The following is a 16,188-nucleotide window of genomic DNA, read 5'->3' on the forward strand; positions in this document are numbered from 1 at the left end:
TACATCCCTCCCAACCTTTTAGTACAAAAATCTGTACAAATCCTAAAATAATGGGAGACAAAGGCCCCAAAATAGGGACACATTTTAAATATTGCTCTTATAAACTTAGAAAGTTGCTAGAATAACAGGTTTTGCATTAGCATGTATTTTCTAAAGGGTGTGAAGTCTGAAACTTAATTGTATGTCTTAAATCTTTAGTAATGTGCCAGAAAACCACAAATTTTATAAGCAAAAATACAAGGCAAAAATCTGGATATTCTGCAAAAACCACAAATTTTATAAACAAAAATACAAGGCAAAAATCTGGATATTCTGCAAAAATCTGGACATTTTAGAGGTATGATTTTCTAGGATGGCTCATTCCAAAAACTATGTTTAGTTATAGAGGCTGCATTGTGCAGAAGCTGTATGCAGGGTAGATATTGTTCAAAGGAAAGTAAAAAAACAAGCGTCAGGGACTAGATACTGTCTCATGGCAAACTGCATGGGTACTTAAATGGAATAAATAAGGTGTCAGTATCAGTATCAAATTGGAAAGTAGCATCCCTCTTAGCTGCAGCAAAACATGTATTTCTTCATAATAGACTAGTGCAGGGATAGAAAACATCACATTTGGCAAGGGATGCCATGATCACTGCCCTTTTTAAGCACATTAGGGAAATGATTTCACTGCCAAACAGGAACTGACTATTTCTTTGGAAGCAGTGAAGTAATCTGGGTCACAGTTTGAAAGAGTCAGTGAAGGAATTATTCCCTACCTGGTTAGCAAACTAGTAAATCTGCAGAGAAGAAAAGCTCACAGTTTTACTACCTGGGCTGCAAGGCCAGTAGTTTCATCACTACAGTGGACTGAAAAGGAATTGATACTGCTACAGACCAATGTCTATTACTCAGCTTGAAAGAATGGAGTAAGAGAAAAGAGGAAGCACCTTTTGAAAACAAGAAGCAGTTCCTTTCATGAAATAAGAAAAGTCAAAGCCTCAAAGTACAGAAGTAAAAGTAAGATAATCAGTTCTACTGCATGGTGAGGAAAAATAGATTCTGACTTAAGTCTGCTGACAGAGCAACATTGCTGGGTTACCGCCAAGGGCATACAGAGATAAAGTCTGTTAAAGGAAAGGAAAAGGAAAAACTAAATCTATTATCTGTACTTGAGTATGCAGAAGGAAAGCCTAATGGCTTGTGCTACATACACTTCTGTGATAAAAGCCAACTTTAAATATTCATCATTGTTATTTTGGACTTCAAAAATGATGGACAAAAGCTGCAAATTTCTGACTCTAAGCTAAAAGATTGTCTTAGTGACACTATTTTACTGTATCCATAGGAAGTGTCACCCCTATGTGTTACAGCTACTAGGCTTCTTAATAACACAGATAACAACAGCTTCACAAACATTTCCGTTTTCATAATAGTATCACACTATTAAACTTTATTGCATGACAGTCTTGACAATTTCTTTTAAGATTTACAGTTTAAATGTTTGCAATATTATATATTCCAAAAAAGATAGCATGTATTATTTTAATTTTCATTTCCTTCATTTATTTTATGCCTTTTAGGAACCAAGTAAGACCTATTAGCTACAGTTACCAGTATTCAAAGGTGACCTGGAACACTGGTTATTTTAAGGATTTACTTAGTAACACAGTACCCAAGTGAAGGCTGTTGGAATCACACCCAGGTTTTCTACATATAACTTATTAATCTAGTCTAAATCATATTGTAAGTCAGTTATTTGAGCTGATTTTTGACAGTGGCTACAGCTCCCTCATCCAAAACAAACAAGCACTGTATAGGGTGAGCTCATGTTTACATCTAGAAAATGTTGTTTGAAAAATGCTACTGCAACTTGATGTGCTCTAATTTCTTGGGAATCATCTGTCTTATGCTTTTAAACCCTGAGGCAGGCCAGTTTGTCACGCAAGTAAAGCTTAGAGCAATAGAGACCGTCACACCTAGAAGATGCATGATACAGCAGCGTCTGGTGTATCGGAGCACAGCTGGTACAGTAGGGACCAGCCTATCGGGCAGCAGCTCCTATAGCAGATGTAGCAGACACCAGAATGTAAGTGACAAAAGGTGCAGCAGATGGCAATTTTAGGCTGCAGAAGGTGCTACCATGAATGTATTCATCTTTCTGGGAAGCTGGAATTCACATGGGACTTGGGCATTTCTCACTGCAGTGCTGATACTGAGAAGGAGATGCAGGGAATAAATGAATGGCATAGTACAGATACTGGGCAGGAGATGCAGGAAAAACCTGGACATCACAGTGGTGGTGCTAGACAGGAGATGCAGCAGAGCCCTGAATGCTACAGTACTGGTACCATACAGAAGATGCAGCAAAATTTCAGAATGAAGCTGATGCAGTAGCCATTGAAAGAACAGCCAGATTCTGGAGTGTAGTTGGAGCATTAGAGATCACATTATCAGTGTACAGCTGGTCCAGTACCAGTCAGTATGCTGGGTACAGCTGATACATTGGACACCATTTTATCATGATACTGCTGTTACATTAGAACCACTAAATCAATATACTGGGGTTCAGCTTGTACATTAGACATCTGTATATCAAGGTACATTTGCTGTAATAAGAAAATAGTATATCTAGGTGCAGATAGTGCACTAGAAACCATTGCAGTTTAGGGTATAGCCACTGTAGAACAATTCAGTATAAGGAGGTGCAGCTTTTGCATTAGCGACGTATAGCTCAAGTTACATCTGATGTAATGATGACAGTATATTAGGGTACAAATGTTGCATTAGTAGTCAGTATATTAGAGTTCAGCTGATGCAGTACTGACCAGACCAGTATATCAGTGTGCAGCTGGTGTTTGAATGAGCAGTATTTCAGACTACAGCTGCTGAAGTGGAGACTGGAATGTTTCAGGGTATAATACTTAGCAGAAACTGATACAGGAAGATCCAGTTAAAGAGGTTGCAATATGAAAACAAGTAATGCATCAGTAAAAGCTGGAATATCTGGTGGTTAAACAACGTATGGCTGTAACTCTGGGAAGAAAGTTCTGCATAATGCTGTACAATGGTATCAGTTAGGAAACCAGAGGTAACATTTGGGTGGAACACTGTGGAGATCACTGGACAAATCACTGCACCTAGCTTTCTATTTTTCATTTGCACAAAGCATTCTCAGAGGAAATATGAGAATGCCATGGATGGCCACTGAATGGGCAGAAGGTCATTTGCTATTCTTTTATGTTGGTCATAAATTCCACCTCAACAGACCTCAGAGCAAGGAAATACCAGATGGCTGAGTTTCAGCAAACACTCAGTGTTTTCAAGGTAGAATCTACTTTAAAGGGGCAAACCACCCTGAAGGGAGAGAGTGGGATTTCAGGACTGGAAACTAAATGAAACCCTGGTGTTTGTTCCCAAAGGAAAGTGCAGCTGGAAGGTAGCAACATTAACTACAAGGTGATCCTGGTTTAGAAACAGTGTTACTGCTTGATTGAAAATAATAATGGATATAAGGGATGAAAAGGCTATAGCCAAAAGAAGATAAACAGGCTGTGACATGGGCTGCCATGAATTTATTCAGACGTCTGACAGGGGAGGTTCATGTGGGGCCTTGGGATCTCACATGCCTGTGTGTTAAAGGTCAGAGCTACTGTTTGATGATCAAGTGAAGGGGCCAGCAGACAAGCAAACTTGCCAAATGGTAGGCCAAGGTCTGTGTTAAGACCCTGATAATCTGTGCTGCAGTAAGATAAAGTTTAGATCACACTCTTGAAGTTCCTCACAGTGCCCACTCATACACTGGGTCCAGCAAGAGGCCCCAGTGTTTACACCATGGGAAAATAACATACTAGAGCTGAAGAATCTCCTGCTGTCATTGGTGTTATCTGATTGAGGTGAACAATGTAACTTCAGATTGAGGTGAACAATGTAACCTCAGGGCTATGGAAACACACCACCAGAAATGTGTTCCATCTCTCCTTACAATGCCAGATTATTCCTACCAACCGTGCTCAGAAAAGATTGCACTTAAATTCCGTTATATAAGTCACAACAGCTCCATGAATCTAGAAGAGACAGATGGTGAGCCAGTGGAATATTACATTAGTCTTCATGATGTGGGGTTTAGCAGTACACTTTCATCAAGGCATGGCTGTACCATATGCAATACAGGTAGTTGCATGGAAGATGAACACATGTGGTGAGGTTGGGTTTACAGCTACAGGCAAGAGAATTGGTGGCTGGTCCATATAACACAAATGAGGCCTGTGAAGACAGAGACATACTGTTTATATATTCTTTTAGGCAGAGGTGTAGATAGCCATTCTGGCACCCACAGCCATTCCCTAATCTTGTTGTCCCTCTTTAAATTGAGGTCCAATAAAGCTTTCTCTACCTTAAAACTTAACAAACCACTTGCTGCAAGTGTAAAATGCTGCTTGCTACAGCTAACCAGCTAACAGGGAGCGCACTGAATGCTTTGGCCATGATTGAAAATGCATTTTTGACATTTGTTTCTGAATGTCGATAATGAACTAAACCACACCTGGAGTGTTAAAGTGCTTCTATAAATGCATTACTGGCATTCAGAAACAGAATGCTGGTAATGAAGCTTGCATTCCCTGACATCTTGCACCTGGGATAGCTGCCACCCTTGCCCCACCCTGGGTGAGACATAATAGGTTTATGTCAGGAGGTGGCATCAGTAGTTTAGTGCCATTGATGGGATGTACTCATGTGCTTAATCATACAAAAAAATTAATCTGTTACTGGATTCGGTCTGGGACCTGAATAAGAACACTTATGGCCTCTGGTGATAAGAAGGGCAAGCCCCATGCACCCTCTTAGTTAACATAACCTAGTCTAACCGATTCTCTGAATTGCATGGCTGAGATTGCACAGCCTTGGAGTAGGTTACTGATCCGTGAAGAAATGAGAACTCAAAGTAGTAGATCTTGCTCAGTCATCCAGATACCACCCAGATGTGAACTGTGGATATAAAAATTAATTGACAATAATTATTCAAAGTTGTAAGTTCCACTAATACACATAATAATACCTCCTCCCCCACCAAAAAAAAGCTTACAATATTTAAAGTGTATACAGGAAGAAAGAGTATGAAATTAGGTTGATTTATTAAATGCAGATGAGTATCCTATGTTTTTGGAAATCCAGCTGACTGTTTCCCAACTCTTTTGTAATACATGGCCAAAAAAGTACTCATCCACGTGGTTCACAGTTCATTGTCAATTCTACAATTTTATCTGATTCAGACTTCCTGCATTTCAGGGATTAACAGTGGTGAGGTTTGGTTCTGGCATGTCAATCTAAACCCATACATATATGAAAGTTTCAGTGATCAGTGCAGCACAGATGCCAAACCACAGGATACTGACAATTTTTAAAGATGGTTGTGTTGCAGATCAGCTTCATTCGCATGAAATTTCCAAGAAAATTCCTTGAATTATCCATCACCTCTATAACGCTGGTACTTAAATGGCACGCACAGTCTTTATGTGTTCTTAAACAAGAACAAATTAATTTTTTAATTTGTGCTTGAAAACCTGTGAGGGAGAGATGGCAAAATTAATTCAAATCCAGTTTTATGATACAAATGCTGATTTTAGAATAAACATTTATTTATTTATTTATTTTACATTTGTTTACCGGGATAGTCCGACTGGATATATGTCCATATTCAGCGGAGGCCCGGTGAGAAAAGTTCCAAGTTATAAGTTACATTAGTAATAGATACAAATTGAAAACATAGTTTACAGTCTTTTAGAAAAATCACAAAATCAGATTACATGCCTTTAAAAACATGGTATACAATTAGATTAGGTAACCAGCAGTTTAACACATATAGGGATTTTAGCAGTTACAAACTCTTGATAAGTAAGAGTTTCACACAGTTTCACAAGCAACAAAGTAAGATCTTGTACAATTTAGAGACTGGTTGACAGATTTAACTAGGCAAGGTATCCTTATCAGTGAGTAGGGTTAGTCAGGTGTTGAACATGCACATTGCCATTGCCTTTGAAAGTATAGTTTGAGACTTTTTTTAAACTGGGTTAGAGAGGGTTCGAGAGTGAGTTCAGCAAGAAGAGGATTCCAAATATTGCCTACAGAGTTAGCAAATAGAGAGTCCCCAGCCACATTTTTGCTTTTGGAGGTTTGAACCAGCAGTTTATTGATAGAGCGAAGTGACCTTAGGCTACTGCAGGGGTTAATAATTTTATTTAGTGCAAGTGTCTTATCAAGGTGATTAAGAACTTTGTGGGTGATAATCAGTTGGTTGTATTGCAGTAGACTAGTCCATTCAAGCCACCCTAGTTGAGTTAAGTTGAGGCAGTGATGTGTTCTATAGATCATACTCGTAGCAAATCTAGCAATATGGTTGTAGCAGCTAGCGAGTTTGCTAAGAGTGGTTTTATTCAAGTTGGTGAATAGCGGGGAGGCATAGAGAAGAGTAGACAGTAAGTGGGATCGAGCTACAGAAATTCTGGCAAGTGGAGTGAGGAAAGGTTTGATTCTATAGAGGGGAGCCTAGTTTTTTTGTTAATGGTTTTGATAGTTTGATTGACATGGGTATTATATTTTAGGGTATTATCAGTTGTGACTCCTGGGCGGCTGTGGTTGTGCAGCGGTTAGCATTGCTGCCTCACACCAAGAGGTTCTCCGGTTCGATCCTCGGCTGGGGTGCCTTCTGTGCGGAGTCTGCATGTCCTCCCTGTGGTTCCGTGGGTTTCCTCTGGGTGCTCCGGTTTCCTTCCACATCCCACAGACATGCTGTAGGTGGATTGGATACTTTAAATTGGCCCTAGGCATGAGTGTGTGTGTGTGTGTGTGTGTGTGTGTGTGTGTGTGTGTGTGTGTGTGTGTGTGTGTGTGTGTGTGTGTGTGCCTTCCGTGGAAGGTTGGGGGCCGGGCTGGCAACTCAACACTGTAAAACTCCACTGCCAATCATGAGTGGACAGGTGAACCGCTGTGGTGACCTCTAACCGGGAAAAGCTGAAAGAAGAAGAAGAATCAATTGTGACTCCTAGGAGTCTGGTGTGCGCATCTGGGGATATCAGTGTGCCATTGTTGGATTTTATCGTAAAAGAATGCAGACGAGGACTTGCAAGTGGAGGAAAAATAAGCAGCTTAGTTTTGTTAGGGTTTAAGATAAGCTGACTGTCTGCAAACCATTTTTCAACAACATTAAAAGTATTTTGGGTTAGTGTCATAAGATCAGCCATGGAGGAGGCTGCACAGATTAGAGTGGAGTCATCCACTTATTGAATGCAAGTAGCCTTGGAAGTGACTGCGGGTAGATCATTGATAAAGACAGAGAAGAGAAGGGTCCTAGTATGGAACCTTGGGGAACACCTAGTGTAATGGGAAGATGGGTAGATAGTGCGTACTACCATAGTACAGCTTGTTGTCTGCTGGATAGATAAGATTGGAACCATTTAATTGCACAATTATTTAATGAGAACGTTCTTAGGGTACAGATAAGTAATTGATGGTTGACCATGTTGCTGTGTTGTATAATTTGTTTCCTAAGGATGCTTCTTGCATATCATACCTGCAGTGTATTACTACATTCTAGATCCCCTGAGATGATACTGCATTAAACACATTCTCACAGAATCCTACCATGAACTCACCCTTATGGAATGAATATTCTTTTCTAGATACTGTGGTGTGACTTGGTAAATGTAAACCATTTACAAATAGTTTGGATGTGGATGGCTCTGGCAGAGGTCAAAATGTACAAGTATGGGAACCCATCAAAAGCAGTAGGTTACAGGTCTATATTATATCCTCAAAGAGATGTTCTATCGAATGCCTCTTCATCAATCGGTAAACTGCAAAATCACAAAACAGCGAACATTCACATCAGTGATTTCTTTCCCTGGAAAAGAAATTGCTTGCCCTAAAATGAAAAACACATCACTACAAACATTACAAAGTGGGGGGGGGGGCTTTACACCCCCCCCCCCAACTAAATATACCAAATCCGAGATCGCACTACAGTGGGGAAAACGGCAAACTGACAGGGATGGCCAATTGATTTCTTTCCCAGGGAAAGAAATTGCTGATATGAACGTTTGTTTTGTGATTTCATGGTTTAAGGGTCGATGAAGAGGCTTTCGATGGAACGTCTCTTCGAGGATATAATATAGACCCGTAGGTTACCACCCCTCCTTTGTTCAGCTGAAGACATTTGAGTGTTTTCCCCTGCTTTATTTCAGCAGTAGGGCATTGACAAGCAATACAAGTATTGTAATGTCAAGTCAGTGATGGCTGACATACTTCTTCCCATGAAGCTGAGTATATATACCAGTTGACTTTGAGGCTTATACTTGTATCAGCACCAATCTGCTTTCCCTAGAGAAAGACAGTAGGTGGTTGTGCATGCAGTCCACCCCTTCTCTGGCACTTGAGTTTCTTCCTGAACCCAGGCAAGTGACTAACTTATCTTTTGTAACAGTAAGCCAACATTAACAATTTAACTTTTACTAGGTGACACTTGCTCTCATTTGTGTACTGAGTGAGGGGGGGATTGTTAGATAGGCAACTTTGTATGTTGAGGTACTTCCACATCTGTTTACTGCCTGGGTTCTTTCAGAGCTCCTGCTCCTTTCTTGGTACAGATATATAATTTTTTACATGTCTGAACCAAAATATAAATATACAGAAGCAGCACTCTTCTCTCTTAGCTCTTTTCTTATCCACACACACACAAAAAAAAAAAAAAAACTCACTTGGATGCCTGCTGTAAAACCAACAGACTGATCCTATTTATCCAGTCTTTCTTATAAAACATATGGGTCCTCGAGACCCCTCTCAGATCTGATCCAGCAGATTTAGTGCTCCAGCCTTGAGTTCTTCCAAACTTTCCTATCCCACAATGCCCTGCTCTTCCCTTATTAGCTCACATCTCATTTGCTGCCTTTTAAAGTCGCAAGCTTAGTCTTGGCAGATAAGTGCTCTTCCTCTTATTTGTTATTGTTTCTTGTGGCCTTTTGGGCTTGTTTTGTCTCTGTTTTCAGCTTTTCTAAGAATTTGCTATAAGATTGTAGTTATTTCCCTTCATATTTGGGAGGTTATTATTTAGTCCTTCTGTTCTTTGTTATTGAGCCATTTTGGTTCTGCCTTTTTGTGTGTAGCTTTTTAGTTAGTATTCTAGATACTGTACTTTAGCTTTGTCTGACTTGGTAGATAGTTTAGGGTAGCAGACAAACCCTGTTCTTCTTCTTAGTCCTTTCGCTGCATCTGAATTGGTAAGATAGTTTGAGATGGCTGACGACCTACGCTCTTCTTATTTAATTACCCTTTTGACTAATTTAGAATAGCCTTCTATTTTGTGTCTTATTTTGCCTTTAATATTGCTAGAGTATAGAGTTAGTGAGTTGATAGAGCTTATAAACTTAATAGAGCTGAGTAGTTGTTCTAAAACTTCTGTACAGCATCAGATTTTTGCTGGTTGGTGTTTACCCAGAATTGCATGTGAAATGGAGAAGGCTACCAGTACCAAAAAAGTGTACGAAATGCAGGCACAGAATTCACCCTCAAGATCCTCATGCTGCCTTTAGTCCCAGGGCACTTTCAGATAGGAGGAATAAGCTCATAGTAAAAGGACTTCTTCCTCTGGATTCAGACCCTGCTAGGGCTAAGGCAAAAAAAAAAATAGTGATAAACTCTCAAAACCGAATGACAGAGTCAAGGAAGCACCTTCCTGAGACTTCATATCCAGTGTTGACTCCCAAGGATCCAAGAATTGAAGAGCATGTGGCTCAGACCCCTGTCTACACCCCTCCTCCGTATTCAGAATTAGGAGCTTGTATAACTATTCAGGATTCTCCCAGGAAAACAGAATGACTAACTTTAAGACCTTCCTCTTCCCTTGCAAAAATATCTTTCAGATCTTATAAAAGTGCTTCTGAAGTTGATCACCTGTTGCAGAAGTTTCTCAAGACTCAGACAGAGATGGAGGTCATTGCAGCTCCATCAGCTTCAAAGCTGGTTGGATCTTTCCACTTTACCACTATCCACGCACCCTTACAAGTCCGCCCTTTGGCTTCTATTCCCTTGGATCCATACTGGCTTATGAATCCTGTGACATGGGCGCTATTGATCATGTGTCATTGGCTTCAGGGGTTTTGGATCTAACTCATCAGATTCCAGCCTTGTTGGACCCGATATCAGAGTCTTGCAGCCAAGGATTCAGGTGGACATCTCTGTTGCTTCAATCAGAGATGTCAGCCTTTGAGACTTCAGCTCCAATCCCCTCCTCAGTGCCAGACACTCAGATGGATCCAAAGATTCTACCAGGATCCTTTTTACACTCTTCCCTTGGAGAGTTGGATCCACCCATGGATGCACTGTCTTCACATCTCCTAGAGGTTGGAGCATCTTTCTGACTGTTGGGGAGGAGCATTTCTTCACCACATAGTAGGCAGATCCACAAATTCCACTAACTTCGGGTTCACATTATGACCCTCGCTAGGGATGACATCTGCAAAGGCATACTTGTTCTGTTGACCCCAGACATCTTACCCTGGTACAAAGACAATCCACAGAAGACTCAAGTCTTATTCCCTCATCCGCCAAAGAAGAGAGTTTACAAGAGAAATCATCTTGTCTCACCAACTGAGTCAGTCATTTCAGATACCAATTTGGCTGATGGAGAGGGTTCCCTCAAAAATTCTGGCAAGGACACTTTCTTCTGGGAGATCCTGGAACTCACATGATGGAGGGGATATTGGTTAACTGAAACTCCTGCTCATGATACGGCAGTATTGTTGGAGGCATATGGAATGAGTTGTACACCCTGGGCGGTCTCCAATGCTAAAAAGTTGGTAGAATTGGAAGTGAAGAAATGTTTGCAGGAACCTGACCTGTGAGATGGCTACATGGAAGCCTGAAAATTTTACACCCTCCTAAACATAAACCCTTTTAGGTAAAAATACTCCTCCAGCAGACTCCATTATAATTGCAACAACTACCAAGAAAGAGTTGTTTGAAGACACTTCATCTATCCATTCACCCAACAAGAAGCCCCAGGCAATGTACAGGGAAACAGGTGTATACTTCTGGCTCGTTTCCCATTTCAGCTGTGAACTACACCACTCATATGACAAGATTCCAGAGGGATCTCACTCAACAAGTGTTATCCACTCTGAGGATCCCATTAAGCCAGAGTCATAGAAGCAACTTCGGGCCACTTTGTTGAAGATGTCTAATATTACCAACCTCTCCATGATACTGTTGAGTAACGCAGCAAATGGAGTGGCAAGGCAGCTGGTGTGGGAATAACCATGAGATGCCACATGTGGCTGCACTTGTGTCATTTTGCAGACTACTTTAAAGCACCTTTCACAAATGCTTCCTTTGAAGGAACAACCCTCCTTATTTCCACAGTGAAGGAAAGAATGCAGAACGGTGAGCTAGATGGCAAGACCCTCTCTGCCATAGGAGTGAAGTTTGAGACCCCTGCACATTTAACAAGAACCAACAGGGGCCTCAGTCACTCTGGTTTCATAACTCCAGGCATCAGTATGATTCCTTTTCTGATGGAGGTGGCTGAGGCAGAGGAGACCACTTGAAAAGACACAGGTCCAGAGGCTGGGTTGGTCCACAGAACCAGGTTTTCCATGGTCCCTTTTCTGAAAGGTACCCCCAGAATCCCTGAAGGTTTTCCTGACAGCTCTATTCTAGAGTCAGTCGGGGAAGCACATCCCTCTATCCTCAATCGTGGTTCGCTATAACACAAGATAAAAGGGTAAGAGGGATTATATTGGAAACTACTTCTTGAACTAAATATTGTAGCATATTCTTACATCTGTAAACATGTATTTATATTTGTTTTTTAGCATATTGCTATATATGCAGATTTGTTTTGTTTATTTCTTATGTGATCATCTTCACCTGGGATGTGCCTGCAAATTGTCCACTAAGATCAGTGTACTACCGCAGTAAACAGATATAAATAAATATCCAGAGGTTATCAAATTCAGTTTCTTCTTCTTTGTGCTTCCCTAGGCATTTTGGTAAATCTGAGGAAATTCAGCCTGTCTCTCTCTCAACATACAATCTTTCTGGACTGCCATTTAGATATGACTGCAACTCTTCACAGGACAGAATTGCCTCCTTGAAGGTCGTGATACAAGTCTTTTGGAGTTTGATTGCCCTCCACATGGTTGATCTTGGGGGTATTGAGCCTCAAGGCATCATCAAGTCTGATGATGCAGTTTGCTCATTACCATGTGAGAATTTTACAATGGTTACTCAAGTCAAAATGTTCTCAGAAGTAGGAGTCCCTGTCTTTACTCATCAGGCTAACACAGTCTTGCAAAACTCATCTCAACTGGTGGCTTCACTCCCCTCTGATATCTGCAGATGGGCTTTTTCAGGTCTACTCCTCAGTAACAACAGTAACCTTGGATGCATCCTGTCTTGGGTAGGAGGGGCATTGTGAGGACAAAATGGTCCAAGGTTTTTGGTCTGGTTCAGAGCCTTGTGTTCACATAAATGCTCTGGAGATGAGGGCAGTTCTCCTTGTGTTGCAGGAGCTACAGGGCAGCCTTCTTTTGGAAGTGATAAACATCCAGACAGACAATGACAGTGGCCTGGTACATAAACAAGCAAGTGGGAACCAGATCTTATCTGCTTTGTCTCAAGACCATTACAGAGTGGCAATAGACAATGATCTCTCACTGGTTTCTGACTGAAACCCACATCCCTGGAAAGTACAATGATCTTGCAGATAGGCTGATTAGGAACCTCCTCTTACAAGTGATCCCTAAATCCAACAATTGCAGAGGAGATTTTCAGTCTCTGGTGCAAACCATGCTGTGATCTTTTTGTGACTCCTCAGAACACCAGGTGCTGCAGTTGCTTTACCAGTCTCCCTCAACAGGGACAGAACATCAGGAATGTTCTGTCTCATCATTGGCCTCCAAGGTTACTGTATGCCTGTCTTCCTGTTCCACTCATGACCAAGTTCCTACAGAAAGCCATTCAGTGCAAGGCCAGTCATCTCTTAGCCCCATTTTGGCCCAGACAGGTATTATTTTCTCTCCTCAAACCTTACCTGAATGAGCCCCTTGGCTCTTGATCTGCTGACAGATCTCATTACTCACCTGTTCTGGCAGCCTCACCTGGGCATTTTAATCCTGAATCTAACAGCTTAGTTTCTACAATTCCAATGATGGCATGGAATGCATCCCTTCCTACTGAGGTAGATTTCATCCTTGTGGCTTTCCAGAAGTATTCTACAACAATTTGCCACATAGCAGGTAGGACACAGAACCCTTTTTGGCTTCTGTTGTAGATATATTTTTTATCCATTTTATTTTCATCTAGCTTTTCCACTATCAAGGAATGGTTAGCAGCTATTTACTCCTTTCACATTGGCTTTTAGGACTCTTCTCTGGTTTTGAATAAATTATATAAAGCCTTTCTGAAAGGTGCCTTCCAGTTACGGCCTCCCATAAAGGATCCAGTTCCTTCATGGGATTTAAACTTTGTGTTGGAAGTACTTTCTAAACCTCTTTTTGAACCAGCAGCATCTTCAAATTTAAAATTCTTATCCTGGAAAATTATCTTCATAGTGGCAATCATTTCACCTAAGAGGATTTCAGAGCTGCATACTTTATTCTCTGTTTCTCCTTACATTGTGTTCCATAAGGATAGGGTTACTTTGAGGCCCAACCCCTCCTTTGTTCCAAAAGTGGCTTCTGAGACCAACATTTCACACTCCATACATCTTCCAGTGCTCTTCCCAAACTACCAAAACAAATAGGAATATGTTTTGTATACACTGGGTGCACACAGGCAACTTTGTTTCAACCTTAACAAAACAGCTCCTTTTAGGAAGGATGAGCAACTTGTTTGTATTATTCACACAAAACAAATCAGGTAAGAAGATTTCCAAGATTTCCTTGTCTAGTTAATTTACACATCTCATAATACAACCTTGCCCAATGAGCCCAGAGCTCATTCTACTAGAGCCATGGTGACTTTTACAGCTTTTGTCAGATCTCTTTCCTTGGATTCCAGTCTGTCTGATATGACGACCCACCGTCCTTCCCTCTGCCAGTCTGTAGGATCTGAAGGACCTTTTCCTTGATCAAAGGCGGTACAACTACACTTAGGCTCAGGTGTCAGACTTGATCTTATCTATTTAGGGAGGAGCAGGGCATTATGGGATTGGAGAACTAACTCAGCCACATCAGATCCGACTGTTGGCTTAAGGGACTTATATGTTGCATTGGACAGACAAGGATGAAAGGATCTATCATTATGGTAAGTACATAACTTTTGTTGTTTTGCACATTCATGCCATTAAACATCAGAAGAGATTTCACCATATTTAATATGATGAAAACACTGAAATGGTCTGTTATCTGGTGCTTAGTAAAGTTTATTTTTACAGCTGACATCTGAACAATTATTGTTTTTTGTTTTTAGTAATGTTCAGCTTTGTGCATTGCCATGCTGTGTAATATTTTTCTCATTCACTCAATCTGACTTTTTTCTAAGCATGCCAGTTTCTAATACCCTTATACTTTGCTGAAAACCAAACAGGTATCATAAGCTTTTCCTGCAGACAAGGTGAAGTTATTTAAAAATCTTTGACCCTGGCACTGATTTTATAGACAGCTGCTTGCTATGCTTCCATTAAAGTGAACATCACTAACAATGAAGCACCTCTAAGTGATAAGATCAAATCACACACGGTTGCATTGACAGTGGACAGAAGGTAAAAGAGCTATAAAAGCTGTTAGATACTTCACTCTGCCACATTTGTAAACAAAAAGTGTGTCAGATCAAAGTGTCTAACAGCTTTTAAAGCAGTTTGCTCTTCAGAGGGGCACTTCATTTCTGCCTGTCTGTATGACAAGTGCTAAAGTGTCTTAGCGGCCTTCAAAGGCTTTGGAAGTCAGTCACGTACTCTTATACTTTTTTTCTGTAACTGAGAGCACAAAGAATTATCATCGGGTCTCACTAATCCTAATTCTTTTTATGTGTTCTTGACATGGATGCCAAGATTCAGCTCTCTAGCATCACTGTCAAAGTGAATTCCTTGGCATGCATGTCTTGAACACATAATGAGTTGGTTATGATCAGAGACCTGATCATAATCCTGTATGTCATGCTGCCTAACCTGCCGTTCATTCATGAATTTAACTTTTGCTTTCTCCTAAGGTGTGTAAATTACATTTACATTTCTTATATATAATGATGTCAAAATCTTTAAAGAAATTCGTTAAGGGTCGTGGTCACCACTCTTGCCTATGTGAACTTAAGCTAGACTTGGACTTGAAACCTGCCCAGGGTAAATTTTTATCTGAATCTTTTAATTTGGCAGTAGTGCCATCAATGCTTTGAACTCAGTAGTCAAGCGTCTGGCTTAGAACTGTGTGCCATTCTTCACAACCAAACATATTTTACTGTATTAATTATATAGATTTTCACTTGAGCAGCCCAACATTTTCTGGCTGTAGGTATCTGCATTCTCAGAGTGACATAGTGCACAAACTTTGGATGTACGTGTTTCACAGTTCATAAAGGAGACTTAATTTTTGCTACAGTGTCACACAGTGCAAGGGGCTACATCACTATCTGCAAAAAGCTTGAGCTGCAAAGCCTAAACACCTGAATTCTTACTTGCCCTTTGTCATATAAACTGTACGCCTACAACATAACTCACCTGAAAATCTTGAGCTCACTCTTCATACTCCTGCAGGGCCTCTCCTCCTTCTCTCATCTCCAGTTCCATGGTGATGGCCTTCTTAACCTCCTTAAAGTGACAATATCCTTCTTTATCAATGACAAGCAGTGTTAGCTGAGGCCCACCTTCTTTTACTTTCAACATTAAATCCTCAGAAGTACACCCCTCAACGTTCTGTCCATTCACCTCGATGATTATATCGTGGGGTTTCAAACCTGCTTTGTCAGCTTCACTTCCTGGAACCACCTGCAGGAGCAGTATAGAAGGAAAAAAAATAAGATAACACTTCCCACATTTCCTTCTCATTTTTATGCATAAAATTACAAAAATGTGCTGCACCTTTAAAAATTTGTGTTAATTCTTTTGCTTGAAAGAAGCCACTTTATTTTTTGAGATAATATAATTGTAATTTTTAGCCTGTATAAAACAAAGAAACACTAGAATGCACATAAACTATTGGAGAGTGACAGTTATGCAACAGG

General features: G+C 40.6%; 1 long non-coding RNA gene across 1 annotated transcript; it reads right to left on the reverse strand.

The window, feature by feature from the left end:
- Positions 1 to 1,397: 1,397 nt before the first annotated feature.
- LOC122809499 lies at positions 1,398 to 15,950 on the reverse strand. Its single transcript, XR_006365915.1, has 2 exons — positions 15,686 to 15,950; positions 1,398 to 5,543 (listed from the first exon to the last, which is right to left on the reverse strand). It is a non-coding gene; the product is annotated as an uncharacterized LOC122809499 (long non-coding RNA).
- Between the last annotated feature and the right edge of the window lie 238 nt (positions 15,951 to 16,188).

Source organism: Protopterus annectens, chromosome 8.part0, assembly GCF_019279795.1.
Source record: "Protopterus annectens isolate FY-2018-M chromosome 8.part0, PAN1.0, whole genome shotgun sequence".
Classification (NCBI taxonomy): domain Eukaryota; kingdom Metazoa; phylum Chordata; order Ceratodontiformes; family Protopteridae; genus Protopterus; species Protopterus annectens.